Source organism: Protopterus annectens, chromosome 10.part0 (genome assembly GCF_019279795.1).
Source record: "Protopterus annectens isolate FY-2018-M chromosome 10.part0, PAN1.0, whole genome shotgun sequence".
Lineage (NCBI taxonomy): Eukaryota > Metazoa > Chordata > Ceratodontiformes > Protopteridae > Protopterus > Protopterus annectens.
In genome coordinates this window covers 703,292,360-703,320,241 of record NC_056744.1, presented here as the reverse complement: position 1 = coordinate 703,320,241, position 27,882 = coordinate 703,292,360, and the positions used below count along the sequence as shown (strand labels likewise).

The window sequence follows — 27,882 nt, the reverse complement described above, 5'->3', positions numbered from 1 at the left end:
TGCTCCTGTAAGGCTTTTGAGGATCGATGGCTAGCTTGTGCTTTACTTTGTTGGGCAGATAAGTTCCTTTGTGGGGAAAAATTCCATTTTCATTTTGTTGATGATTTTCCTTTTCAGGAAAGTTATTTTAAAAACTGGAATGTTGTGTTTTAATAGACTGTCTCAAACGTTTAACACACATTTAAATGAAGCACTTGTGGTTTTTTTTTTTAGTTTGACTGTAGTGTAAAGCAACTGAAAACATTTTTTCTGTGGAAAAATTGGTTACTTTTCTTTTGTGGGGCTGGCATAGTGTTCTAAATTGCTTTTTACAGTGTTTTTCCGTCATAAAATATCCCTGGCTGTGTTCTACATGAACTACAGTGTGAACTGGCATATCTCCTCTGTGCTCTGTTCAATCACAGCCTCACCTCAGGCTTTGTCCCTACTGAATGGCACACTGCTATAGTCATCCCTCTCCACAAAGGAGGAGTGACTACAGACCCTGGGAACTATCGGCCCATTAGCCTGACAAGTCTGATATGCAAAGCTATGGAATGCATCATCATGGACCTAATAAACAAGGATACCTGTCTTGTATCCTTCCCGCCTAAACTCCTCCTCACATAATACACTAGAGAGATAAAAAAAAAAAAAAAAAAAAAACTTTTACTACTTTTTTCTAATTTTTCAATATTAGAAACTTATATCTTAGAATCTGTATAGCAAATATATGTTATAACTTTGTTTTAACTTGCCTCTCTCCAAAGATTTTATGTCCTGTCTTAATGTTTTAAGAATTTTAAACTTGTTTAGACCATTACTGTGTATTATTTGTAAATTTCGTTGGAGCTTTTCTCCCCGGGCCTCCACTGAAAATGGACATATATCCAGCTGGACTAGCCCGGTCAACAAATGTAAAATAAATAAAAAAAATAGGGAATCTCCAAACTCTGGATCCTACACAGTTTGGTTTTGTGAAGGGTAGATTATGCCTGCTCAACTTGGTCGACTACTTTGAGTGGTATCAAAGGCCTTGGCCAGATCAAGGGAGGCAAGATGCTTCATACAGCCTCCCTTCAAGGCCTTTGATACCATTTCCCACTCAGGAATCATAGAAAAACTCACTAAGCTAGGTATCAACCCCTATATCACTAGGTGGGTTGCAAATTAGCTCACAGATAGAACCCACAGTGTGAAAGCTGACTCCAAGTCAGATTGCCGACCAGTCACGAGTGGAGTCCCACAGGGGATCGGTCCTGGGTCCTCTCCTGTTTGGTATCTACTTCTCTGAAGTCCAGGCCAACACGAAGGGACTCTGGCTGACAAAGTTCACAGACGATTGCAAGTTGGGAGCTGACATTAACTCCCCAAGTGTTATTGACATCCTACAGAAAGACCTCACTGAGACCGACGACTGGTGTATGAACCATGGCCTTAAGCTCAATGCCAAAAAATGTGTCGTCATCCCCTTTGGGGAAAACCCAGTTCCCATGAATGACCACATTGATGGTAGTCCACTGAACACAGAAGGCGTAAGAGATCTGAGAATACAGGTCGACACTAACCTCTCTTTTTTGACCACCACATTGCCACTGTGTCAAAGTCCTTGTATGTGGCACATCTCATTACTAAGGGTTTTGCATCCAAGAAGAAAGAGGTCATTGTCTCAGTCTACTCTTCCCTCATTAGGCCAGTCATAGAGTACAATGCCCCATTTGGCATGGTGCTCACTAGACACCTGCAACAACTGGAGAGGCCACAACAGTACCTCACAAAGAGGATCCTAGGCTTTAAACACTTGTCCTATGTGGACAGACTCAAACTCCAGCTATTATCGGTCTCATATCGCCTACTTAGAGGCAATCTCTGCTTGACTTACAAAGCCATGTCTGATACAGCTGTGTTAGAAATGCTACATCTAAAGAAATCCCAATCCCTCCGCACCACATGCTCCAGAGACCTCAACCTCATTACCACAATCAACAGAACGTGCTGGAGTGACAGGTTCATAACCCTGAGACTGCCCATGCTATGGAATAGACTTCCCATACATGTGAAACAGAGCACCTCACTGACCCTCTTCAAGAGAAATCTTGATGAGTGGATGGGAAGTAGAAAATTCACCCCGAAGATCATTCCAGTGGCTCTGCTCGACAGAGGCACTGGGAACTAAGGTTGGGTGGCAAGATGGCAGGGTAATACTATGGTTTAGGCATGTAAAGGCTCCGGGGCCATTAGCCTAGTACACACCTAGGTGAGAAAGGGTTTTCATTTAACAGAGATCCTATTGCCAAAGAAAGAAAATGCTCAGAGATCAGTTCTGGATCTTTTTCATAAACCTGTTTGTGATGATTCTGAAATTCAGAATGATGTAGCTTCACAACCTATTACCTCTTTTTCCGCTTAAGTTTTCTGGTAACATTAGACTTGAGGCATATCACACCCTATTCATCCAGGCTTCAAACTTACTTTTCTTAATGTATTGTGTCTGGATCCCATTAACTGTTCTCGGCCCTGCCCTTTGGACTATCAACTGCACTAAGAGTGTTCACAAACTGTCTGCTCCAATTATAGCTCATTGCCGGCTATGGGATATTGAAATTTTTACATATTTAAAACTATTTGCTTGTCTTTGCAGAGTCTTTTTCACAGTTTCTTGAATCTCTCTTTTTGGATGAGTGAGCTTTTACCCAAGGTGGGATTCCAAGAGAACATTCAAAATTCTTTCTTGACTCCTTCACACAGGACTGTATTACTGGAATGTCAACTACACACCACAGTTCAAAGAGCATTTCTTCCCCAGGAAAAATAGATCTTTTAGATCTCTTTCTAGTCTTCCACTCAGACTTCGGTTGCCTCTGTGAGGGAATACTTCAGGATTTTGTCTCATAGCATCTGGGATTCTAATGATACCCCTGGCAAGACTCCACATGAGAAGGAGACAGTGGAATCTGAAATCTCTTGGTTCCAGGATAGACTCCTTTTATCTCTTCAAATCTCAGTGCTGGGGTTTGTCAGAAGAGAATTCTTTTGGTGGGGACAACAGGTATCTTAAATCCAGGTCTCTCATTTTTCTTCCTTGCTCCAAAGCAGTCAGTCACCACAGACTCTTCAGACTTTGCTTGGGGAGCAGTTTCAGGAGGGATAAAAGTGCAGGGGTATGGAACAAATAGGACAGATACAAGCTCATAAATATCAAGGAGATGCTTGCCCGGAGCAAGGCAGTCAGCTTTCTGAATCAAGTGGATACAGATAATACAACGGTTGTGGTACATCAAGGACCAGGTAGTATTCCCTTTGCAGACTAGCCATGTTAGCATGGGATATAGCGTCACAGCAGAGTTTCACTCTACAGGCATCCTACATTCCATTAGAACAAACCCTTGTGGCAGGTAAGCTGAGCAGGACCAGGGTAGACCCCTATGAATGGAAGCTAGCTCAGGGGATGTTCCAAGATTTGATCCATCTTTGGGGAGTTTCTCAGGTATACCAGTTTGACTCCTCTCTGAAAAATCAATTGGCAGGGCACTGTTCCAGGGCTCCATGCGGGGAGGACTGGAAGATGGATGCCTTTTCTTTTTCCTTGAACAGGAATATTCTTGTATTCTTTTCACCCTTTCCACTAATATCCAGGGTATACTTCTAAAGATTCAGAAGGAATTCCCCAAGATTACAGTGGTTCTCTTTTTTTTCTTTTCAAGATGACCAGGGCCAGTTACCACAATCTTCCTACAGACTGGATGTAATCGCAAAACAACATGGGTGTTTGATACATCCTAGCATCGGTTATGTTCATCTGACTGCTTGGGTGATGGGGCTTAATTTCTTTTAGGCACCTGTTTACCAAAGACCTGCAGCAGATAGTAATGATGAAAAGAAAGCCTGATACAAGAAAATCCTATATTAGCAGATGGAAATTTTTTCTAGTTGGTGACACAACTTAACCTGCACCCATTCAGGACTAGTTGTTCTCTGTTTTTTAATGTTTGTGTTTTTTAATATTTGTGTAAGTTAATATCCTATGGCCATTCTTATTTCTCTGTCGAGTTTCATTTATTAGGCATTTCAGCATGTTTTCCCATGGGCCTTCTCTTTCAGTGCAGTCCTGCACTGATGAAGGCTTACAGCTGAAACCGGTATGCTGTAAGTATTATTTCCATTTTTAGATGATGTAATTTATAATATAATTTCTATGTGACATTAAAGTACTTTATTGGAGAGCTGACTGGTGATGGTAGCTGTTTTGTTTTTACTTTTTTACTGTTTAGTTTTTGGGCCGTGCACCATTCTGTAGTTGCATGGGACACACTGTGAGCTTTTAGCCGCTCTACAGCTTCTTGGTTTCATCGCACTATAAGCTTGATTCCATGTCTAGGTTCAGATCAAGCTTTTCTAGGACCATTCTCCAGGGACTCTGTTTGTTTTCCTTCCACCTCCCAAATGTGGTTAGCTAAGGTAATATACCCAGTTTACCTTTGAATGTTCAGCAACATCTTCGAAACTGTTGCTACGAACAGCAAGCCACAAATTCCAAAACAGTGGAAACCGAAGCACCGAATTCCAAAATCTCACCCCCTTTTTGACCCAAGGTAGCACTTGTTTTGGTGGTGGAGCGATTGGAAATGTCGAAATTTGATATTTATTCAACATTTAAGGAAGTAGGCACTTTGGTTTTTCGTCTAAACAGTTCGCTGATGTGCACGTTCAAATGTGCTTTCACACATTCAAATGTAAACCAGTATACCCATATAGTAAGGCTACTGCAGCAGTGACCAGTATGGTGAATCGTAGTACAGTTGTATAAGTTGAGCTTACCATAACAGTAGATGTTCGAATGATCACTGCTGCAGTAGGAGCTCCCTCCCTCCTTTCCCCATGTTTTTTATGATAGGGTGTGAAGTTTAATTTTGTGTTGTTCCTAGCATTGCCCTTTCAGGGCTCAGCCTCTTCCCCTCTCTCTCTCTTTTGGCAGGAAAACTTGGAAAGGTTTCACACTCAAACTTTTCTTTAAGACAGCTCTGCTTGAGCTGCCTGACAGTTTGAGTGCATGGAAGATGCCCTGAAGGTTTGGAAGCTGGCCGGCTGTTATATCATTGGCAGGATATAACCTGTATTGTAAACATCTACTGTTATTAAGTGCAGCTTACACATCTGTACCTTTTTTTTGCATTTCTTACCATGTTGCCAGATCAAATGCCTGTTTCTTCTGTTTTTGTCATTATACTGATCCATTGCACATGTATCCCGACTTCTAACTTTGGAGCGGTCATTACTTGAGGAAGACTAGATGTAGAGAATATTTAGGTTCTCTTCAGTTTGTAAACACACCTTCTGCTGCATTTTACAAGTTAGCTATGGTTATTTGATAGTGAGCAGGATCTTTGGTATGATGGGCTTTTGGTGTTGCAGTTGCCAGCATATAACCGAATGTGACACAAAATTATTTTAATTTTGCTACAGAATATTGTCATCAGCAGCCCCCTTTTTTTCCCATGTTTTCTACATGGGGTTGGGGTATTGTGTTAACTGTCACCAACTCTATTCAGTGCCACACTCCTCCTGCCTGACTTGCAGATCTTCTTTCACACAATCCATCCACCTCTTTGCTGGGGGTCCTCGTTTCCTCTTACCTTCCTCCTGTCTGTCCCAAATCTTCCTCACCAGATTGTCTTCTGCTTTTCTGCACATTTCCAAACCACAGTAATCTGTTCTCTTTGATCTTTTCTGCAATTGGAACTACTTTGGCTTCTGCTGTTATGCCTTCATTTCTTTGTCTGTCCTGCAGTGTGCATCCTACCACCCTTCTCAGGCACTTAATTTCCATCACCTTTAGCTTCTTCAACTGCTCTGCCTTTACTGCCCAGGTTTCTACAGAATATACTATCATTTAAAGTTTTTTTTCTTTAGTTTTTTTTCTTTATATAGAAATATGGTTCATTAAGCAAATTATCTGGGTGGTAATGCAGAGAAATGTGTGATATATAAAACATATGCCGAGTAGTATTACAATTCTCTACTTTTTATTTGAGGGGGTTAATAGCAGTGTTTCATTTTCTTCATCATTGTGATATTTTTGTGGCTGTCCATTTTGCCAAGGTTGCTTTTTCCTGTAAAAGGTTGACTAGTTCTATGTACTATAAAACTGTACCATTATAACTGTAGATTCATTAAGGCTTTGAAAAAGCTATGAGCTAACTGAAAATGTTCCTTGAAGGGCAGTTTCAAACTTTCAAGCCAGAAAATCTGTTGAACAAACTGAATGCATCGTCGTTAAACATTTTGCCTGCTTTCTAACATGTAGGCAGACTAGTTTGTGCATCTTTCCCCCTTATGCCCACTATATTGTATAACGGAAGAATAATCAACTAAACTTTTATCAGTAAGACTGATTTACATACAGATATTTTCATATGTATTGACTTGATTAAGATGAAAAAGGAACTGTAAAATGCTGAGACAAGTATCACCCAGGAGTTTGCTGTGCAGACTTTTTTCTTTTTTTAATGCAACTGTTTTAGGATCTTCCTAAAAGGACTTTTAAGTTTTTTTTGGGATCCTACCAAAAAACTGACGAGTCTTCCCAGGGGATTTCTGGTGGACCCCTGTGCTGTTCAGCTTGTGTTAGGGGTATTGATGCCTATATGTCAAAATAGGTTTGAGAAACTGTAGGATGCTTAGGGGTTGACGGAGAAAACTAATAGTTACTTATGTTTCATCTGATAACTGCCTGCAGACTAGTCTGTGAACTCTAAATACATATAAATCATTTTTAAGCCAACAAACTAATGTATATAATACCATCTCTAAACTGATTCAGCAATGCATACTCCTTTTGCTGAAATATCAGAAACTAGATTTAGTGTCATTCCCTTGATATGCATATGATTGAGAGATTCTCTCCTGTCTCCAACATTGCTACTGTTCTCTTCAGCTGGGGTACATGTCATAATGTTTACTTGCTGAACTTGTAGACCATATCTAGCTCCTATGCCTGGTAGTTCTTTTGCTTCTCACAGTTTGGATCTCAGTTCCGAGCAAGCCAGCAGTGTGTTCATATGTCCACCAAGTTACAGGCCAGTACCATTTCCGCATTGCCTCTATCGTCTGGGCGAGAAGCCTAAAATGCGGTATTGATAAAGCTGTCTACCTAAAAATGCAGGGGAGAGGATCTACAGGCCCTACTGTATGTCTAACAGAATGGTGACAGTGGAGTATGCCCAATGTAGGGATTCGCAGGAAAGTTATTTTCTCCGTGCCAGGCCCGTTCTGTAGTACTGTGCGAAGGTGAAGGATTTGGAGGGCAGATAGCATTTACTGTCCTAGAGGTCATTCTTCTCAGTGATTTTAAGGGCTTCCCAGTCTCCTCCTTGATCGAGTGGTTTGAATTTATGTTCAGTTTCCATGTCAGAGGGAAGTAAAGGTGCCTGAAAGAGGTTTAGTGTCAGCTGCTACCTTTTTGGGTGCATCATGGGATTTAAGCACCTGCTTAACTGTATTTGGCTTGTAAGCATGGGAATGACAGGGTATGATCCATGACTCACTTTGCTAGTGCTCTTTGGTTGTAGTCTGATTTTCTTCTTATCAGACTGCCCTCGGCATTCAGTAGGCCCTAGTGTCCCAGAATGTAGAGGGCCCAGCAGTGTCTCTCACTTGAGATATTGCAGTTCGGGCTGTTAACAGTAGGTTGCTGTTTGTGTGTCTTGGGACTTCTAAGATGTGGGAATACACCCATAGGGTGCATGAGCTGATGGCAGTGCAAGCTCCTCCCCTCACTTTCAGGCCTTTCCTGACCCTGTGCTGTGTTTGACAGATGCATCCTTGAACATTTGTGCCATGTCTGATGTTTTCCTTTTGCACCATGGCCTTTCTCAGTTTGGTGCTATTAAGGAGGAGTTCTACATTGGCACTTTGCCCTAGGAGTGGGACTGAGAAAGTGGTGAGGCCCTTGGAGTGGGACTGAGAGAGTGGTGAGGCCCTCCTGTCTGAGGCATGCAAGAGCATTCAGATGTGTCCCACTTATAACCCCCACCCACGGATGATTGTGCCTTTGGAGAAAACCTTAGGTTCATTAAGTGGACTGACGTATGAATCCCTTGACTTTCCACAAAAAGATTATTAAAATGTGTTTCTTGGGGGGTGGGATTTTTGGTTCATGCTATCCCCTGGAGCCTCTCTTCAGAGATGCTGTCATTGCAGCCGTGGAGCATTCACATAAAGCCTGGGCTTCTTACAGGCAGATATTTTCTACAGACATGTAATTCAGTAGAGTGCAAGACTGAAAACCTTCTAGCCTACTCCTCTTTGAGCTAGCCTACTCCTCTTTGAGCTGTGCTATTGAGCATAGATCTGTGGGATCACAGCATCTATCCACCTTAACTGCTTGGTAAGGAGTGTAAGGCTTTTGCTGTGGACAAAAGGGTGTTTTTGATTGTATCACTGAGGCCCAAGAATGTGTTTTGCACGTCTGTATCATAGCCCTTCTTGTTTGTTCAGCCAGTGGAAAAAATTGAACTTTTCAGGTTGTTCTGCCTGGGATCAAGAAAGACCAGTTAAAACTTTTAACTTTGGTTTGTACTGTGTGCTTTCTTGTGGGTTAATCTGTCTCCATGCTTTATGCTAAGGCAGTAGGCTCTGGTACTTGCCCACCTAATCTGATGTGCTCATGTTGTATTCCTTTATGGGTGAGTTTAGATCTGCTGTCATGGAATCCTCTTCTAGGCAGAGGTTCTCCTGTGGTTGGATCGCCAAAGAAGAAAATGTTTCACATCTACAGTGGAGGTATGAGGACATCTTTAGCATTTGCCTCCACTTCATCTTCTAAGTTCAACCAGTCATCCAAAAATAAAAAGAAGAAACTCACTGCAGAAATATATGCCCCCACATATTGAGTAGTATTGTATAGCTTGACCCTACTTGCCAGGTCTCCAAATAGGGCAGTTCTACCACTAGCAATAGGATTGGTAGGGCAGGTATGATGGGAATGAACCCCATTCTTAAGTCAACGTAGAATTAAAATTCATGAAATTAGTATTGTTTCAATCTTTGTTAGCCAGAAGTGCTCTTCGCAGCACCCACAGTGTGCCAAGTATTGACTCCTTCTGCAGTTTCATATGGCATTGCATGCATTTGTAACATATATAAGTGCAATTGTAAATTATTTTTTTATAAGATCCATTGCTTCTACTACTATTGGAACTGTCTGGGTATCCTTCTTCCACATTGCCCTAGTTTCTGCCTGAAAATCATGGTATTTCTCTGTCTGAAGGGGCTAGGAGATGTTTGTCATGTTTTGAACATCAGAAAACACATTCTGTACATCGGGTTTAGAATGGTGAATCTAGAGGATTGTGTTCCTGTTAATTCTGTTGCTGGACTTGATGGATGTCTTCTAGCATGTCACTGTCTGTAGTCCTTGAACAGATGATTTGTCTACTTCGCTTTGGGTGTACTTCACTTTTGGTACAGGGTGTTGCGGTTTAATTTCTCCAAATCTCTTGGGTTTCTTCTAGTACTATGACAGGAATGGACCCCATTCCTAAGTCGAATTATGATTAAAGTTCATAAAATTAATATTGTTTCAATCTTTGCTAGCCAAACGCAGTCCTCTAGCACCCATAATGTGCCTAGAACTGACTCCTCCCTGTAATCACTGGGTGCAGCAATTTCAGTAATCAATCCTACTTTTGTCTTTTCGTGAACTACTGTATCTATGTATGATATTGCTGTTTGGTTCTACTCTGTGCCCAGAGTGTTTGCAGGAAAATGGTTGACATGTTTTCTCTCTCTATTCCACTGGTTTTATTTTCATTATCTCAAAGCTAGATTTAATTGCCTTTTTGTAAGTTAAGTGCTAACCCTTAGACTAATCTGCCAAAAAAGTTCCCTTAGAATGCATTATTTGAATATCTTTTAAGTGACATCTTCCTCATCTCGACTGTTTTATTTCAGCTCAAAAAAGTGTTCACTAAGCTGGTCCTGCAAGTGCAGTCTGATTACCTAAAACCAGAGATCTGCTTATGAAAAAAAAAAAAGGGGGGGGGGGGAGAAAAAGCCAACTGATACCGTCATAATACACAATGCAGCTACCATTTATTGTGCATTCTTCACTTTCCTTTTCAGTTTTTAAACATTTTTAACTTGAGGTTGTGAAGAAACCACTGCCATAGACTTCATCTGCAGTTCTAATTCTGATCCACATGAGCATTCATAACCTAGCCCCGCCCCAACAGCAACAGATCACACCATTATTCATAGTGGTTTTTTTTTTTTTTTTTTTTTGTCACTTTTATCAATTTAGTTGATTCCTAGAGAACTGGTACTTCAGGCAAAACATTATACTTTTTTTTTTTTTGTTTCTAGGTCTTACATTTAAAGAGATGCTTTCTTGCCTTTTTTGTTACTAAAAAGACAAACTGTATCCACTAAAAAAAAATACACCCCCTCCTTTGGTTACAATATTTTTGCTATGTATTACTTTAATGTAGTAAAGTATTTATTTAATGCAAATTATACTTGGAAAGTGGAAATTTGTTTTACTTTTGGTTATTTCTTTCATCTATTTATACTCGTCTTGGAAAACAACAACATAAAGTGAAGTTCATCCATTTCAGCTCCCCAACCAGATATAGATTTAACATAGGGTTGATAAATGGTGAGAATTGCAGTTCATCACATTCACTGTCAGTCGTCTTCACACTTCTCACCTTCTCAACATAACTAGTTTCAGATTTAAATCAATTTCTCCTGACTGTCACTAAACAGGATTAATATTTTTCATTTCTTACTCTAGTTTGAGCTATTGATATCGATACTGATGTTCTGGTTATCGCACATTTCAGCAGGTTCTTTTAATTATTAATCCTTTTTCCATTCTTTACCTTCTTGCAGTTCTGGGATCTGGTTCAAATTCAAGTTGCTCCAGTTTTTTTTTTTTCTTAATGTGTTTCTGAGCTCCTGATTTTGCTGCAGCATTTCTTTTAAAATAAGAAAAAAAACTGGCACAGTTTCTTTTTGACCTCGCCTACTTGTAGATGATTCAGAAACAGTTCCAGTCACTTTACGTTTTGTCAGTAAAACTCCAGTCAATTTTCTTCAAAGCTTGATCTGCCTTAATATGTTTTTATCCCACCTAGAAAAAAATATTTTGAAAATAGATGGATATAGCAATGTGAATCTCACCCCAGCTTCCTGACAACTTTTAATGACTGGGATAAACATGTTCCTCTCTTGTCTAGTGCAGAGTGAGTAGTAATTTTTCCACAAACGCCCTGTCCTCTCCAGTTTTCTGCACCTTTCTTTTTTGCAACATTTTGTCAAAGTTATCTCCTTTTTTCTGATATGACTGCATTTTAACCAATATGGAGTTCTGTTACTTGAGACTAAATTCGGAGCAAGGTTATAATGTGCTGTCTCAATTAACAAGTCCTCCTGTGGAACATCATTCCAGTTACTTGTACTTTCATAATGTTAATACAGCCCATATCCTATAACTTCCATGGTACGGTAGAAAGCTCAGGTTTCTTTTTGTGCTCAGTCTTCTAGATCTACTATTTTTTTGAAACTTTTTATTAAATGTCTTTATCGGTCATTTTCTTTTCCATTTCTGTTTGACTTCTTTTTAAATGTAACAGTTGAGTTAGTTAATGTAATGCTTTTTCTGTGTTTTCAACTGTTTTTTCTTGCTATATATGCTTATAGTTTCCCATAACACTTCTTAAGTTTATAGATACTTGCTAGATGATTGAACTGTGAGCTTAAGTCTATCGTTGCATTCCCATGGTAATTATTAGCCCTTATGTTTTGTAATACAGATGTTCAAAGACAGGCTGAACAACTGTATGTTGGTGTAATTACATGTTTCCTCTATCCATGAGGGCCAGTGTTGCTAAACCGGTGGTGAATTTGCAGTTACCCATCCATTCATCCAAATTATGTTTCACTAAAGTAAGAGAAGTACTCTGCTTCATGTGGAGTGGAAGACTGTTCCATATATTCTGGTATATACCTGTCCTTCCACAATGTTCTATTTTGCAAAAAAGATTTGGGTCCCATGAAATGGGAATTTGACACCATTGGACTTGGGAATGTGTAACAGGCCTGACAGAATAAGGTCTGTTGAGGCTGTATGTATGTATATATATATATATATATATATATATATATATATATATATATATATATATATATATATATATATATATATATATTTTTTTTTTTTTTTTTTTTTCTGGTCTCCTGTGAGAAAGATTTGTAGTCATTCAGTTGTGACAAGTATTTGAACTGGTAGATACCAGTAAGGGCATTATATTAAATGATCAGCTTAATGAATGCATAGTACAGTGGAACAATTACATCCTTTGATCTGGACACGATACCTTTTGATCGAAGCTATTTGATGAAGTAGCGCTTCCTTATAATGGTGGATGCATAATGATTGAAGTACAGCTCATTGTCAGTGTAGGTTCCCCAGATCTCTAACTGTGGCATCAAATTTCAGGGAAGTGTTGTCAATGTAATAGTTATAAGAGAAGTCATGCTTGCCAAAGGAATCAGTTATACATTTTTTGGCATTAAGATTTAGTCCATAATTTTGTCACCAACTGTTTGGGACAGGCCCCCTTGTAGGATCCTAGTATCCACTAGTGAATTTACAATGGCATCAAGTTTGCAGTCATCTGCAGTCTTGGCTACAAGCCCTTAATATTGGAGTGGCCCAAGGACTGATCATTGGGTTATTCCACTAGTTGCTTTTCTTTAGGAGGAGATAGAGCTGTACAGCCTTATTTCTATACTATTAGTGAGCCAGTTTGCTATCCAGTGATTTTACAGAAGGGGTTAACATTTAGCTGGGAAAATTTATTGAGCGTTCCTGCGTATAGGATAGTGTTGAACACCTTTGCAAGTTTCAGATTTCCAATGTGCACTGATTTGTCCTTATCCATTGCCTCTGTGACTTTTTGAAAGAAATTGATCAGATTGCATAGGTAGGGTCTAGCCATAAGTAACTTGAGCTGGGTTGGCTCAAGAGTCTGTAGATTGCCAATATTCCTCTTTATTAGATTCATATTCTTTCAGTAGTCTTACAAAGGACAGTGGTCAATGAGTCTGTAATTACCCAGGTCTGTTGAAGCTCCAGCTTTGTGCCAGAGAAAGACTATTGCTGTCTTCTATTTATCCAGCACAAAGCTTTTTTTTGAGGGGGAGATAATATTTAATAGCTAATAACTTCTTTAGGAGGCCTAAGTCATGTTTGAGGCTAAGTAGTAGGCATCCTGGTATGTTATGTAGCTCATAAACATGGTGGTGTTGGCTATAGATGGTGCCTTGAAAACTTGTTTTGGGGAGATTGGGGTGTGTAGATGCAGGAGGGGTGCAATTAGAGCCGGAGGGGTGAAATTAGAGCCGAGTTTATCAGCCAGTAGATTGGGTCTGAGTATTAGATACTATTTACTATTAGCTGTCTACAGTGTTGAGAATAGTTGAGATTTCTAACATAGCTGAAGAACACTTTGTTATCTTTTGCCTAGGTGTCTAATTTTACTTCATATCTGGCTTGAGCTGATTTGATCAAGAGGCAAGTACCTTGTTTAGTTTAGCAAGAGGGGTTTATTTTTTTGAATTTAGTGTTGTATTCATTTCTTGGTGGGGGACTGACACATTTATGCAGCAGATGCATAGAATTTGGCCGTAACTGATTCTGAATATGCACTGGGGTCATCTGGGTGGAGAGGGCTTTTGAATTTAGCAAGGTTATGACTCAGTTTATGTATCTTAGCCAATAATCTTTGAACACCAAATTATTGAATAATGATTCAGGCTTCTATCTTGCTGTGAATGTGATTGACTTATAGTCTGATTTGACTAAGGATGAGATTACAATTGGTGGGAGAGCAGAGCTTCCCCATATTGGCAAGGACCAGGTCCAGGATTTTGTCACCCCTTGGGGTAGGTACTAATTGGTTCCGACAGTTGTATTGATGAAGTCCAAAATCTCTGTCCATGCATAAAAGGGATAGTAGGAGTCTTGTAGGAGAGAATGGTGTTTGTCTTGGTACATAGTGAATCTGTACTATTTAGGTAGGAGATATGGGCTAAGGTGGGATATTGAAGGGGTCCTGTAGTTAGCTTTAATGTGATAAGCATTTGTGTTTATACAGAGAAGTTCCAGCTCATTATCTTCTTTAACAAGTCTGAAGCTGATTTTTTTTTCAGAATATAGAAAACCCTGTCTGCTTTAGTACAAGTGCAATTGAGATGTACAGCTGATAGGCATTGTGGCCCTGAACTGAAATGTGGTTTTGAACCAGAAATCTATAACAATGCATTTATCAAAATTTTCCACAGTAAGTAGAGCTTGTAGGGTGTGTGTGCATTTTTTGTTAAGGCTCCTAGAATTGAGCAGCAATACCTTAATTATGTCCATACTCTCTCAGTTATGATGGAAGCTTCAAAGGCAATATATGGGGGTTTGACAATACTTTTGTCAATATGTAGAAACCTTAGGAGGAAGAGGTGCATGCCATCCCTGGTAAACTAAGGACTGTCTGCCCTCTCTTCCCAGTCTGATACACATTGGGCTTCCTTTAAATGACATTGTAAGTCAGTTGTCAGCTGCTGCTGTTGTGGCATCGTGCCTGGTGATTGAATCTAACCTTGAGTAATATTCTCTTCTGCTTCAGAGAATCATTATGAGAATCTCCATGTTGGGCTTCATATAGACCAGAAAGGTATGTTTCAGGTCATTTACACGCACAAGTATAGTGACTGCATCGTCTGTATATTTGTGGTGCTAGGACTGAAGTTATGTGGTGAATCCTGACACCAAACAAGTAACTGACCATGGGTCCTCTTTGCACAGCCTTGTAAGTGTTGCCTAGTTGTCTCACTATAGTGTTATTTGAGATGAGGTAGACTTCCACACCATCCAATATTCTCATCAGCTTTTGAACTGAGTCCATGTGACTCGTAGATGTATGTTTTATTGTGAGTGCTGCATCTGATGTGTGCGTGCGTCTGATGTGTGCTGAGGATGCTTGCTTCTCTAGTTACATTCATTTGGTAAGTAAGCAGATCAGTATGAGCTTGTACCCACTCCTTCTCAGGAGTCTGTTGAAAGAGAATTGTTAGCTTATTCGAATTATCCAAGTTCGCATATGGAAATCCAATCAGTGTCCAAAACTTCATTTGTAATGACAGGTGTACTTGATACATATAAACTACCTTAAACAAAGTGAAAAAGGAACAGATGTTGATACTCCACGGTCTGATGGATCAGTATCAGAAGTGTATATTTGCCCTCACTTATACTTTTCATAGTTCCTCTTTGTAGCTTTGTTTTTTTTTTTTTAATTGCAGTCAAAATCTTTACCTGTTGAATTTCTGCTTGCCTCACCTTCCTTGGGTAGTCTTGCTTTCCTCACAGCGCTTTTTTTGCAGCTCCCATCATCTTAGTGAGTTGTACCCTAGTGAGGTTTTATTTATTACCTTCTGACTGAATTAGTCAGGAGAAATTTAGCCAGGGCACTGAGGAACTTCCTGTTCTCTTTTGGAAGTTTAACGGGGTTTTTTGTATCCACCTATGCTACCACTAACTCGAGCAGGTAGGGCCTCGGTGTAATGTCTCATCTGAAGGACAGCATACTCAGGAGTGCAGCAATGTTCTTATGCTACACTGGAATGTCAGTACTGGAAAAAAAATTGATCTAAGTACCTGTGGTGGAGTAGAACACCCAGCCCTCTGATCTTCCAACACCAAAGGAGAAAATGCTGCCTGTTGATCTGCTGAATATACATACGTTCTAAATAAGCTAAAAGGAGATCCTACCCCTTCATTCTTTTGCCATGACTGTTCATCTTTTGCATCCTGCAACTGACCCATCTTTTGTAGCATCACTGAAACCACCAAAAGGAACACGCCGCATCATCTTGAATGCATTTTTTTATACTGTTCTATATCAACCTTGACTGCTTTGTTTCCTCCTGCTAATACTATGCAGTGTAACATTTTAACCATTCTTTCAGCTTGGGCATGTAACCTCTTTCCAACCTGTTGAGGACTTATTCTGAACGTGCTTATTCAGTTTGATCATCTATGTAAAATATGTCTTTGATTTGTTTTATAGGTTCATAGATAAAGAATTAGGCCAGCTACCCTTGTGAGCCATTTTAAAGTGTAGTCAATTTCCATTTCTGCGCTCAAAATAACTATCCCATTTGGTTGTAGATTGGTTTTACCCATCTCGTGGTCGATATTTATATCTTACCCCTAATGGAAAAAACTGGGATTGCACCGTAGATAATTTGAAGAGACCAATGCGTGAGATAAATCATTTAGGAATTGCCTTTGTCCATTAATAGTACAGCGGGAAGTTCTGAGATAAATTTTCTGTTTCCCATCCATAGGTCTAAGTTGCACTATAATATGGGCAAGGATGAATTTTGTTTTTTGTGGATTGGGGTGGTGCTGGGTGGGGTGGCGTTGGCGCTTGCGTTCAGTTAGTGTCTGGCGTTCGATTCGATTCTCAGTCGTGCTCTGTGTGGACTGCATGGGCGAATGCGTTTCGCCCGTTGAAGGTTTAGGGTTGCCAGCGGCAAGCCAGCATGTAAAACTCTACTGCCAATCATTAGCGGACCGGAGTTCCGCTGTGGCGACCCCTAACCGGGAAAAGCCGAAAGACACACACACACACAGTGGATGGGGAAGTCTGATCCACATCAGTGGTATCTTCTGTGAGATGTATCTGCCCCTCCAAACTGTTCTGTTAATGTTGCCGAAGCGGTTTAGATCCCTAGACCGAGAACATCTGATACCATTTGACTTGCTAATACACAGGAAATCCATCAGTAATGGGTTAGTGGATGTCTTGTGTGCCAGACACGTGTAATGTCATCTCTCAGCAGTCTGTAGGATACAGAGTGTAGTGACAAGGCTTTGAGTCAGTCCATGTAGGATATGTTTAGGCTTTGAATCCTGTTTGTAAGTTATCTCTGTGTGCTTTCCAATTGTTTCATTTTTCTGGACAGATGCATGCCAATGTGGGCATTTTATTCAGTGCTTTTTTTCTCCAATCAGTTTTGCAGACAAATCAAATTTGATTTTGACAAAATTAATTTTTGGCAGACAAATATTTTGGCTGAATAAAACTAATAAGTTCAGAGTGCAATACTACTGTAAAAATTAAGCAGAAACCTCATCCCAAATTAAGTGTTATTTATTAGCACCCGAATGCTTCACATTATTTTCTTTTGTCAGTCATCAAAATAATTAATAAGAATTGCACCACTATGAAATTTTTTGTATTTTTTCTTAAAAACAATAATTTGGTCCCCTTTAAGAGTTTGAGAGATGATGTATTATCAAGCATTCACATTCCTACTTTGTTCATGAGGTTTCTTTTTACCTTATTGCTTATAATTCATTCTTATTAATCTATAAATGTACTTAAATGTTTCATTACTCTAAAGTATATCTAATTTATGCCATAGTCCGGATTCCTGTTTTATATCTTATTATTTTTTGTAGAAATTATTAATGTATTTCAGTTGAAGATGCATATTTTCTAGTACTTGGTGATGATTTTTATTGTTACGGTTTTGTTTTTGGATTTTTCTTTGTTTAAAAGCTTTCCCTGCTAGATTACTTTTGAAGATGGTGATAGTTTGTTGGATTATGAGGCCTGTGAAAGAAAGAGTTGGGATCTGTAAGTGAATGTGAGGGCCAGGTGGCTTGCACTTCCTTTTTCTGTGCATGGAATAGATGTGAAACATAGGTAGATAGTAATTTGCGTATGCTTTTCAACCAGTATTGAGTGTTCACATTATTAAGACAGGTGATTTCAGCAAGGTGCTTAGTCTTTTTATAAAGAAGCCACATTGTATTTTTAGTTAACATTTGTGCCTCACAGGACAAGGATAATTTCTAACCACTGGTTACCTTCTGTAGTAGGTTTATATATTCTGTCAGTGTTTGTAGGAGTTTACTCTGGGTACTCTCACTCAGGTTTCCTGTCATGTTCAGAAAACACTATATGATTAAACTGTCTACTCTAGATTCTGCCTGTCTCTGTTTCAGTCCATAATATTTTCTGCTTGTGCGTATGTCTTACATTACAAAAACTAAACAGAAATGGGTGAGACCATAGGCTGTTCATTGTGTAATTTTGTGCTGATTAGATGTTCTTATTTTAATTTTTCTCCTGGATTTTCACATTTTCACATCTGCAAGTTGAGAGATGCTGCTTTTTCTCTCTAATCTAACTTGTCTAGCTGCTGTGCATCTGAACTGCATTATGTTTACTGGTTCCCCGCGGGTGTGGTGTCTTCCTATCCTTCCCTCACGTAGCCATCCCCAAGTGCCTGTCATGGAAGATTCTTACTGTCCTCCTGGAATCTTAACTCTTCCTAGTCCTTCACTTTCAACAGTAGTCTCTGTCTTAACTGTAATTGTTCCTCCATCTCTTGAAACATCCCCTTTCTGACTGCCATAGCGATATAAAGCATTCACTGGAAAGAACGTCTTATTCTTGATTTGGTAAATGTTCATTTGATCCTTGCTGCAGTAGCCTAAGCTATATGGGTTATGTCCTGCCAAGGGCATAACAGCTGGCCAGCTTCTAAAGATTCAGTGCACTTTTCATGTACCCAAACCATTAGTTTGATCGAGCCGAGATAATTATAAGTTAAGCTTGGGGCCCAAGCCCTTGAACTTTTTTACCACTGAAAAGAATGCTCTTCTGTCTGCTTTTGAGGATTGACTGTCTGCTAATGCTGTTCCATTGCTGGGCAAACTTCGACTTTAATCTTTGTGTCATCTGTAAAAATATTATGTTTTAGGTAGGAAAAACTTGTTTTTATTGACCATCATGTGACTGCTCACTTTTAAATGGACGCGTTACTTATTGTGTTGTGGTAAACAGTTGTTAAAACTACTTTTTTTTTCCTGGGGTCAAACTGGTGATCCAATGTGGTCTTTTCTGTCTCAACCTGTGGGTTCCTCCCAGCTGATCGGATCTGAATCCAGTTTTCCAAAAGTCTTCAGCTCGGAGCTCCACCTCCCGTCTCATAATACCCCTGGAGTCAAATTTTCCTCAAATTCTCTTTAGCCACTTTAGTGTTAGACGTGTCAATTTTCATTCTGTTCTCAACTAATGGGTTCAGATCCGATCCCTTGGCTCTGGCTCGACCATTGCTAAACCTCATGGCAACCAAAACCTTTCGAGCTTCTCCCTTACCCATAATGCACCAACTCTAAGTTACTTCAGATTTTGTTTGCTGCTTTCAGCGAAAGATGTGGTTTACCATACCTCTCGGGCTGTTAAGATAAGTGTTTATTGTTCTCTTATAAAACTCTCCATTTTCTAATATCCCTTACCTTCCTTGTATTACTTCTTTACAATTTCTTTCCCTTTCTGTACATTGTGTACTTCTAAATTAAAGTTGCCAGAAATTGTCTGCCTTTTTACAGCTAGTGTAGTCTATTGTTACCATAGCTGGTACCTTTCCTACTGCTTTTTACTGTTTCCAAAAAAAAAGTTGTTTTTTGAAAGTGATTTTCTATTGTTGCAATACAGTGTCAGAAAAAAGCACTTATGGATTCAAAATGTGGCTACATTAAGTGTGGGTATAAACTTCCTATGTCTGATGCCCACACTTTTGTGTTTTTTACTGCCTTGGACCTTTAAGTGTGGGTATAAGCTTCCTATGTCCGATGCCCACACTTTTGTGTTTACTGCCTTGGACCTTTAACAGTTGCAGGAAGATTGTTCGATATGCCATGGATTCAACCCTACAGAACAAAAAAACAACCTTATCTTAAAGGGCTTATTACCTTCTGCCTTTGGAGAAGCTATATGTGGAGATTTCTCTTCCAAATCTAAACAATCAAAAACCTCTCCAAAACCTTCGACATCCCCAACGGTTTCAGAGCCATTGAAGAAATGAGCCAGGATGAATTCGACCTCCCCCTCTGATCCGAAAAAGAAAAAAATTGGTGGATACGACTTCCTCAGATCTGACAAAGATGGTATTGGATCTGACTAGTTCTAGTCGGTCTACCAGTTGAAGTGTTGTTTATCTACCGAGAACGAGATACTCGCCTCCTGTGGATCTGGTGCCCTCAAGGGTGCTTTTTTTTTTTTTTTTTGGAGTATCACAGACCCAGGTGTCCATCTATTGTTTCCATTTGTTCTTTTAGATGTTTGATGGAGAAAGATGAAGAAAGAATGGTGCAGAAGATCCTCTTGGAGCAAATTCAGATGGGTGTCTTATCAGCTCCTACCCCTTCAGGACAGGAGGTCCATTCTTCTACTACACCCCCACTGCAAGTTCCTCCACTGACTCCTACAACTTTCTGAGTCCTCTGGCTCTGTCTGGCTCGTATCTGAAGATAGCAATATCTTCGGATCCAAAACTTACTCTTAGTACTTTGGTTCAGTTGGCTCCAGAGAGCTCTTGGAACAAACTTCCCTTTTAGTTCTGAAGTGTTGGAGTCAACTCCAAAGTTGATGGAGCCATCTGTGTACCTCGGAGCCTTGCACTGGATAGCTCTGCTCTGGCTTTCACCTTGGAAAGATTGCTTTTGGAGTGTGAGAGGACAGTAGTCCAAAAGCTTGTGTTTTTGGATCTGAGGTCTTCTCTGGGGTGGTCTTCCTTTGAGGTTGTGAAGAGGGTTTTTTTCTCCCTCGGCAGAAAGGACTGATTCAACACCCTTGGATTTTATGCATTCTACCTTGATGCCTCTGTGGTCAGAACCTCGTCATTCTTTACCACAGGGACAGCCAGTTCAAGAGCCCTAGACTTCCTAACAGGGTGTCCTGAATTCTTCAGATAACCACCCCAGAGCATCCCACTGATTGAGGTCTGTTGGGAGAAGTGTAAGAGGAAGCACTTGGACTCTCCCCAGAGGAGTCATTCACAGAAGATATGGACTTCGGTGAAGGGTCCCCATGGTTACCTCTTGAAGATATCTCATTTAAAGACATCCTCGAGATCCTAAAAGAGAGAGGTGGCTGGATGCCCAGCATCCTTTTTTCTGAGGAGTCTGTATTTCTGGAGGCTTTTAGTATTGACCTGTTTACCTCCTGGGTTACTCCACTCGCCAACGAGCTTATTGAGTTAGTCTCTCGACAGGCGTGGAAGGAACCCAACACAGTTGAACCCATAGTTTGGAGAGAAAACAAGACTATGGCACCACCTTTGGATAAGCATTTTTGGGGTAAAGGTGTACCCACTGATGCCATGGTCATGGCGGCGGCCACCAACAAGGAACTTGCCAAGCAGAGTTCCACTGTTCATCTCCATAACAGGGAGTCTAGGGTGATTGACAGGTTTGGGGAAGTGTCTATGCTTCAGTGACCTTCGCCTTAAGGTTGCTGAATTATTTGACACATTTTACAAGATTACAGAGGGATTTGATTAAGAAACTATCAAATATCCTCTCAGGATCCATTTCTGCAGAGGTCCAATCATCTGTGACTTCTCAGTTGGCTAGCCTGCAATTTATTTTGAATTTTTCCATGAGGCTCATTTCACATGTAGCTGAAGGAACCTCAAGGGCAGCAGGTTCAGGCATTTCCATCAGGAGACATGCCTGGATGCATTTGTGGTTTGTCTTTGTTCGTCAGTGCTCTTTTTGACAGCACGTCTTTGGCCTCAACGTGAAGAGCACATTATGGATGGAAAGATCCTATCTGCCATGGGCATACGTTTCTTGACCCCTGAAATATACTTTTCTAGGAATCAGTGAGGTGGCCGGTAGATGTGGTTCAAGAAATACCAGGGTCCTTTCCAGGACCATGTGGAGGAAGTTCCCCCAGGGGCAGAGGAGGGAATTCCATTGGTCAAAGCTGCCCCTGTGGCAGTGGTGGCTTGCAAAACTAGGGGTCCAGAGATTTTTTTCTGTGACTGATCTTACCAGCGCTCCTGAAAGGAGGCCTAATTGTCCCTCTGGAGCCAATTGCAGGTTGATTTATCCCTGCAGCAGAGAGCCTGGCTAGATATAGCAAAAGATACTTGGATGCAGAGGATTATTTCCAGCGGTTATATAGTAACCATTTTCCCTTCCTCCTCCAATCTCAAAAAAAATAAGTGTTCCACTCGGTCAGGAACAGGCAGCAATTCAAATATAAAAGCTGTTAGGAAAGAGTCATCCAAGAAGTCTTGCGAGACCAGATAGAATTTGGAACTTACTCAAGGTTCTTTTTAGTGCCAGAGAAAACAGGGGACTGGAGACCAGTTTTGGATTTTAGCAACTTAAACAAATTAGTTTGCAGCAAGTTTTGGATGGTCCCAGTTCAGCCCATTCTCCCTTTCCTGGGCAAGGACAACTGGATGTGGTCGTTAGCCCTTCAGGATAGGTAATATCACATAAAGATGAACAGATGATCCAGGAGGTACTTAAGCTTCCAGCTGGGAGCCAGTCGTTCTCAATTAAGAATTCTGCCCTTTGGTCTCGCCACAGTCCACAGGGTGTTCACTAAATGTATGGCAATAGGAGCATCTCCCTTGAGACCACCAGGATTCTGGGTTTTCCATATCTAGACAACTGGCTCATTACCACCCTGGCAGGCATCAATTAATAAGAGCAAGAGATCAGGTTCTCCACACGTGTTCTCATCTGTGGATAAGCAACAAAACTCAGCAGGTACGGCAAGGGCATGGCACCAAAATGAATATCAAAATGCAAAGAGAAAATGCCAGCTCAAAGTGGTGTGCACAAAACAGATTTTATTGTGATGTATACAGACCGGTTTCAGCTAAAATTACCAAGCCTTCCTCAGTGTAACAAAAACTTCCACAAATAGCCACATGTTATATACTCAACAGTTAATTGGTAAGCCAAGCTGATTGGTCACAATTGCTCATTAAGCCCAGGGGGGAATAATCCCCCCCCCAATTTAATAATCCACTTCTTTTCTTTCATGTTTAATATATTGTGCCAACCAGCTTTGTTACTCCCCCCAATTTAATAATCCACTTCTTTTCTTTCATGTTTAATATAGTGTGCCAGCCAGCTTTGTTACTCATGTTTAATATATTGTGCCAACCAGCTTTGTTACTTTTCTTACCAGTGATTCTGTCTATAATAGTAAATCTAAAATTGGCTGTAGAGTGATTCAAAACATGCTTGTAAAGGGCACTAGTTGTCTTTCTATTTTTAATATCACTCGTGTTCACTGATATGAAGTTTCACAGGTCTCTGTCTGTCCTACATAAAACGCAGAACATGAGCAGGTAGCCAGGTAAACCAACCATTCACTAGAGCAATTGGCAAATAACTTAATATCATAGACCTTGCCAGTATTCCTGCTAGAAAATTCTTTAGTCTTATCCATGCGTATGCAATGAGTACAGTGCCCACATGGGAAACGCCCAACCAGAGGGTCCCCCATAAGTGTTTAAAATTGTGGCTGAACCTCCATAGACCCAGTTTTATAATGGGCAAAAAAGAACCCAATGTTCTGCCTCTCCTGTAATCAAAGGGACATGTCTCCAGTAACAAGTTAACAAGCCTAACCTCTCCCAAAAGGATGTTCCAATTCTGTTGAATCACTTGTAACCGGTTAGGTGTATTGCGCCCATAAGTAGTAATAAATTTGATATTGGAGTCCTGAGAAAAAGTTCTATCCTTTATATCGCAACAGATCCTGTCTATCCAATGTAGATACCTCCCTACAGGCCATGGTAATGGTGCCAGAATTGTACCCCCTGGCCCTGAATCTACCTATGGCATTTGTTTAGTGTACCCGGGGCACGTAGCACTACTCATTTTTTGCATTTATTGAATCATCATGTTGGTGGCTATTATTTTTCCCCCGTTTGTTGTTTAATATCAGGATTTTTTCCTTTTTGGGGGCACGTAGCACCAATATTTGTTCTGTTGTAGACATTTATTAATGGTCCAATAAGGGTAGGGGCTATCATTGTTCCTCGGTTTTGGTTTAAGTTACTCTTCATATATTTGAGGGTCGGGTGGGGATATTTGGAACCATTTTGTCTCCTTTGTGTTTGGCTTGCTGATAACCCTATGGGTCTACCATTTGATTTGTAGTGGGTTGTGGATATCATTTATACACTTGCTTTTTTTTTGGCAGACACGAAACAACATTGTCCCAATTTATAGTTTATCATTTTTCTGAGCATTTGTAATAAGTATGGATTTGGGTCAACTTCTCCAAGGTCTGTCATCTGATAGGGATGATATTGGTATATTTGGTTTAGGGACCAGGGCTCCCGGGGGGATCCCTTGGATAGGGGTATCTAAATCATCTTATGTTGTGTTTGCCAAGTTATCTAAAAGTATGAGGACTATGCGCACTAATGTGTGGCATCTTCGCCTTTTTAAAGCATGCAGGGTGAGAAACATTTGTCCCAGGGGATTACGGGTACGGATTCAGACCTTAGTTTCTGAGACAGACCAGGAATTGGACCAACAATGGTTAGCGGTTTAACAACAAGCATCCATGGGGTTCGTGGAGGCCTTATTGGCTTATCATAACGGATGTTATCACCTACCATCACCCATAATAATACCACAGTACAAGCAGAAAATGATTGATTTCAACAATTGGCTAAGTTTCTGGTGTCATTCTAAGGGGATCCAGTATCTGTCTGCCTGGGATGACATGATTGACAGACCTCGATGCTTTGCCAGAGATGGCCTGCATCTGTCACCCCTGGGCTTCCGGATACTGGTCAAGGCTCTTGCCACTTCTATAGTACCATTTTAGGCGGTGTTCCAAAGACCAAATTACTACTGTAGCAGCTACAAGCAAATGTAATCTGAGGGTCATGCTGCTCAGTGCTAGAAGTCAAACTCTCAAAATGCACTCGCTCAAAGCACTCAAAATGGAGAACATCGACATTTATGCTGTAACAGAGACCTGGTTCAAGGCAGCAGAAAGCAGCCGTACACTACCAGGCTACAACTCTTAACACACCTTTCAGCCCCAGAACTTGGACCAAAGCTCCAAAGGAGGTGGCGTTTCCATATTCATTAATGATGTGCACACCACTGGTAGCCCAACATAACGCATCAGATACTTCAGGTGCAGCTAACATTGGGTAAGACGGTGATTCAGGTCATAGCCTGCTATAGGTCTCCATGTCCCAAGACTCTCACTCCACGTTCCTAAGCACCCTGGAGAATATTTGTGTCCAACCTAACACTCTCATACTAGGCGACTCCAACTATCCCTTCATTAACTGGAAGAACTACTCATGTACCAGTACACTTGCCCAACATTTCCTGGAGTTCATTAATTCCAGTGCCCTGGACAAGCTCATTCTTACCCCTACTAGTGGTAGCAACATCTTTGACTTGGTCATTACTAACATGGGTGACCATTGCTCTGCACCAATAGTCAGCTCCTCCCTGGTTAGATCCAACCACAAACTAATCACCTTGGAAATCTACATCCCCCACCCCCCGCAAAGGTAACCACCATGAAAAACTTCTCAGACTTGTAGATTCTCTCCCTCGCATCTAAATACACTTTGCTAACTATGTTAAAGTTTTGGGACACGTGCATTTACAAAACCCTGCTATTGAAAACTTGCAGGCAGTTTTAAAGGCTTCCACTCCTTCAGATATTTTTGGAAAAATATGGGAAAAATCAGCTATAGGGGATACTATTCCAAAACACACAGATAAATATTCCTAACCATAAGAGACAATTTGCTGAAAGCAGTCACTACAACATGCCCTGTAGCACCCAACTGGGCAAGTAACTTCTCGAAATAGATCAAATGTATTATCTGCCACTTATGATAGATGTGTTTGAGGCTTTTCAGAGCATCCAGAATGTACAGAAGGAGAGGCAGGCAGCTAGTGGGATGTCAGCAGCATTTGTAGAAGGCTTATTGCCACTAATACAAAACAAATCACGAAAGTTTGTTTAAATTGGCCCAGTCTATATATGCATGAAATTTAGTCAAGCACCTTATTTGCAAGGCAGTATAGTTACAGAGGAAGAACAGCAGCAAAAGAAATTAGTAGATGCTCAACTTCAGCAATTCAGCACTGATTCGCAGGGAAACGAGTGGGGAGGAGAAGTCATGAATTCAGAGGTAGATAGATTCTTTCCACTGCAAGCCCCAGGACAACACCCGCAAAGTTTCTACTTTCTTACTTAACAGACCGACCAGCATGAGACCCATATTAGCCTTTGCTTTATTTGTGGTCATAGCGGGCATGATGTAATGACTGTCCTTTTCTTCAGCAAATACTTGTTTTTCAGTCTCCCACTCATCCCAGTGCCCAAACTCCATAACTAGTGGAAAGAGAATCTCCTGATTTGGAGTGCTGCTTGACTATCACCAGTGTGTCAACAAGAACGTTAGGACAGCAATGAAAAGGAGACAGTGCTATTTCCTTTAGTATCAGTAAACCAAAAAGGTCCCTTTATTAATATTGCAGTGTATGTCTTCTTTTCCCTTTCTTGTTGACACAGGAGCAGCTCTAAGATCACTTCATCAAATGCAGAACACGTCACACACTACACAAAATGTAAAAACCAAAAACTCAAAGCGATCACCACAGCTAAAAGCATACGTAGTTTATTAAAAATATGACAGGATAAGCTCTTTCACACAAAGTGCTTCTTCAGATCCATGTAACAGACGAACATTGCATCCAAGTTTAAATATCTTAGCAGTAATAAAACAACCAATAAAAGCTAATCAATAAAACAGCTAAGTCACTGATGTGATCTGTGTTTAAGAACAGGTTTTAAAGGCATAGTAACATTAATTCCTGGCGATTTATCTGCTTGCCTTCTTGATATCCACTGCATTTCAGCTAGATCTACTCTATTATTAATATCACCCCCCTTATTATCTGATGTCAATTGCAGTACTGTGAATTCAAATGTGTGCCCTTCATTATTGGATATGTGCTTAGCTAAAGGATTAAAGAGATTCAATGTCCTGATGTCACCCAGATGTTGCATAGTACGTTCTTTAAGCATTCCGGCAGTCTTATAACTCAGGACAGTTTTTTTAAGGATTTCTAGACTCCATACTGAATATATAGATGATCAGGGAGCATCTTTGGAGCTGAAAAATAAGCTAATGAAGAGAGGATATAATCAAAATGACCTAAGTAGAGTTATGTTACAGGTTAAAGGCCTGCGTGATGCAACAAGGAAGCCATTTTCTCATAGGACACCTCATGATTCTGATACAAGGGTGACACATGGAGGATCGAATACAAATGTTTTAAGACTACCCCTCACCTATAGTAGTAACATCTTTAAAGCATGTGAGATTATAAATAAATAATTGGCCTATTTTGGTGTCTAATGATCAGGTAAGAGCTATAGTAGGTGATGGACCCTGTTATACATTTAGAAACAACCTTTCTTTGAAAAGGCAGCACTGCTATACCACTAACAGCAGTACCAGGGTGATTTCTAATAGGCATGGTACATTTCCATGCAGAAATTGCAGGGCTTGCTCATTTGTTTCAAGGAGAGATACCTTTGTGCATCACTCTACCAATTATATATTTACTTTCAACTTGTATGCAGACTGTGGGTCTAAGAATTTAGTTTAGTTTATTTAGCTAGCTGTAGATCATGTGCCTCTTTCTATATTGGTAAGACTACCAGAATGCTTAAAAAGAACGTATTATGCAACATTTGGGTGACATCAGGAAAATGAATCTCTTTAATGCTTTAGCTAAGCACGTATCCAATAAAGAAGGGCACACGCTTGAATTTACAGTACTGCAATTGATATCCGATAATAAGGGGGGGGTGATATTAACAATAGAGTACAGCTAGCTGAAATGCAGTGGATAGCAAAAATGCCAGCAGATAAATCAAGAGTTAATGCTACTATTCCTTTAAAACCTGTTCTTAAGAAACGTAGATCACATCTGTGACTTCATTGTTTTATTGGTTA

At 40.3% G+C, this 27,882-nt stretch overlaps 1 protein-coding gene across 1 annotated transcript in view; it reads left to right on the top strand.

Annotated features, from left to right (window-relative positions):
- Positions 1-27,882, top strand: part of TM2D1 (TM2 domain containing 1) — a 728,199-nt gene that overhangs the window by 41,484 nt on the left and 658,833 nt on the right. The window lies entirely within an intron of this gene.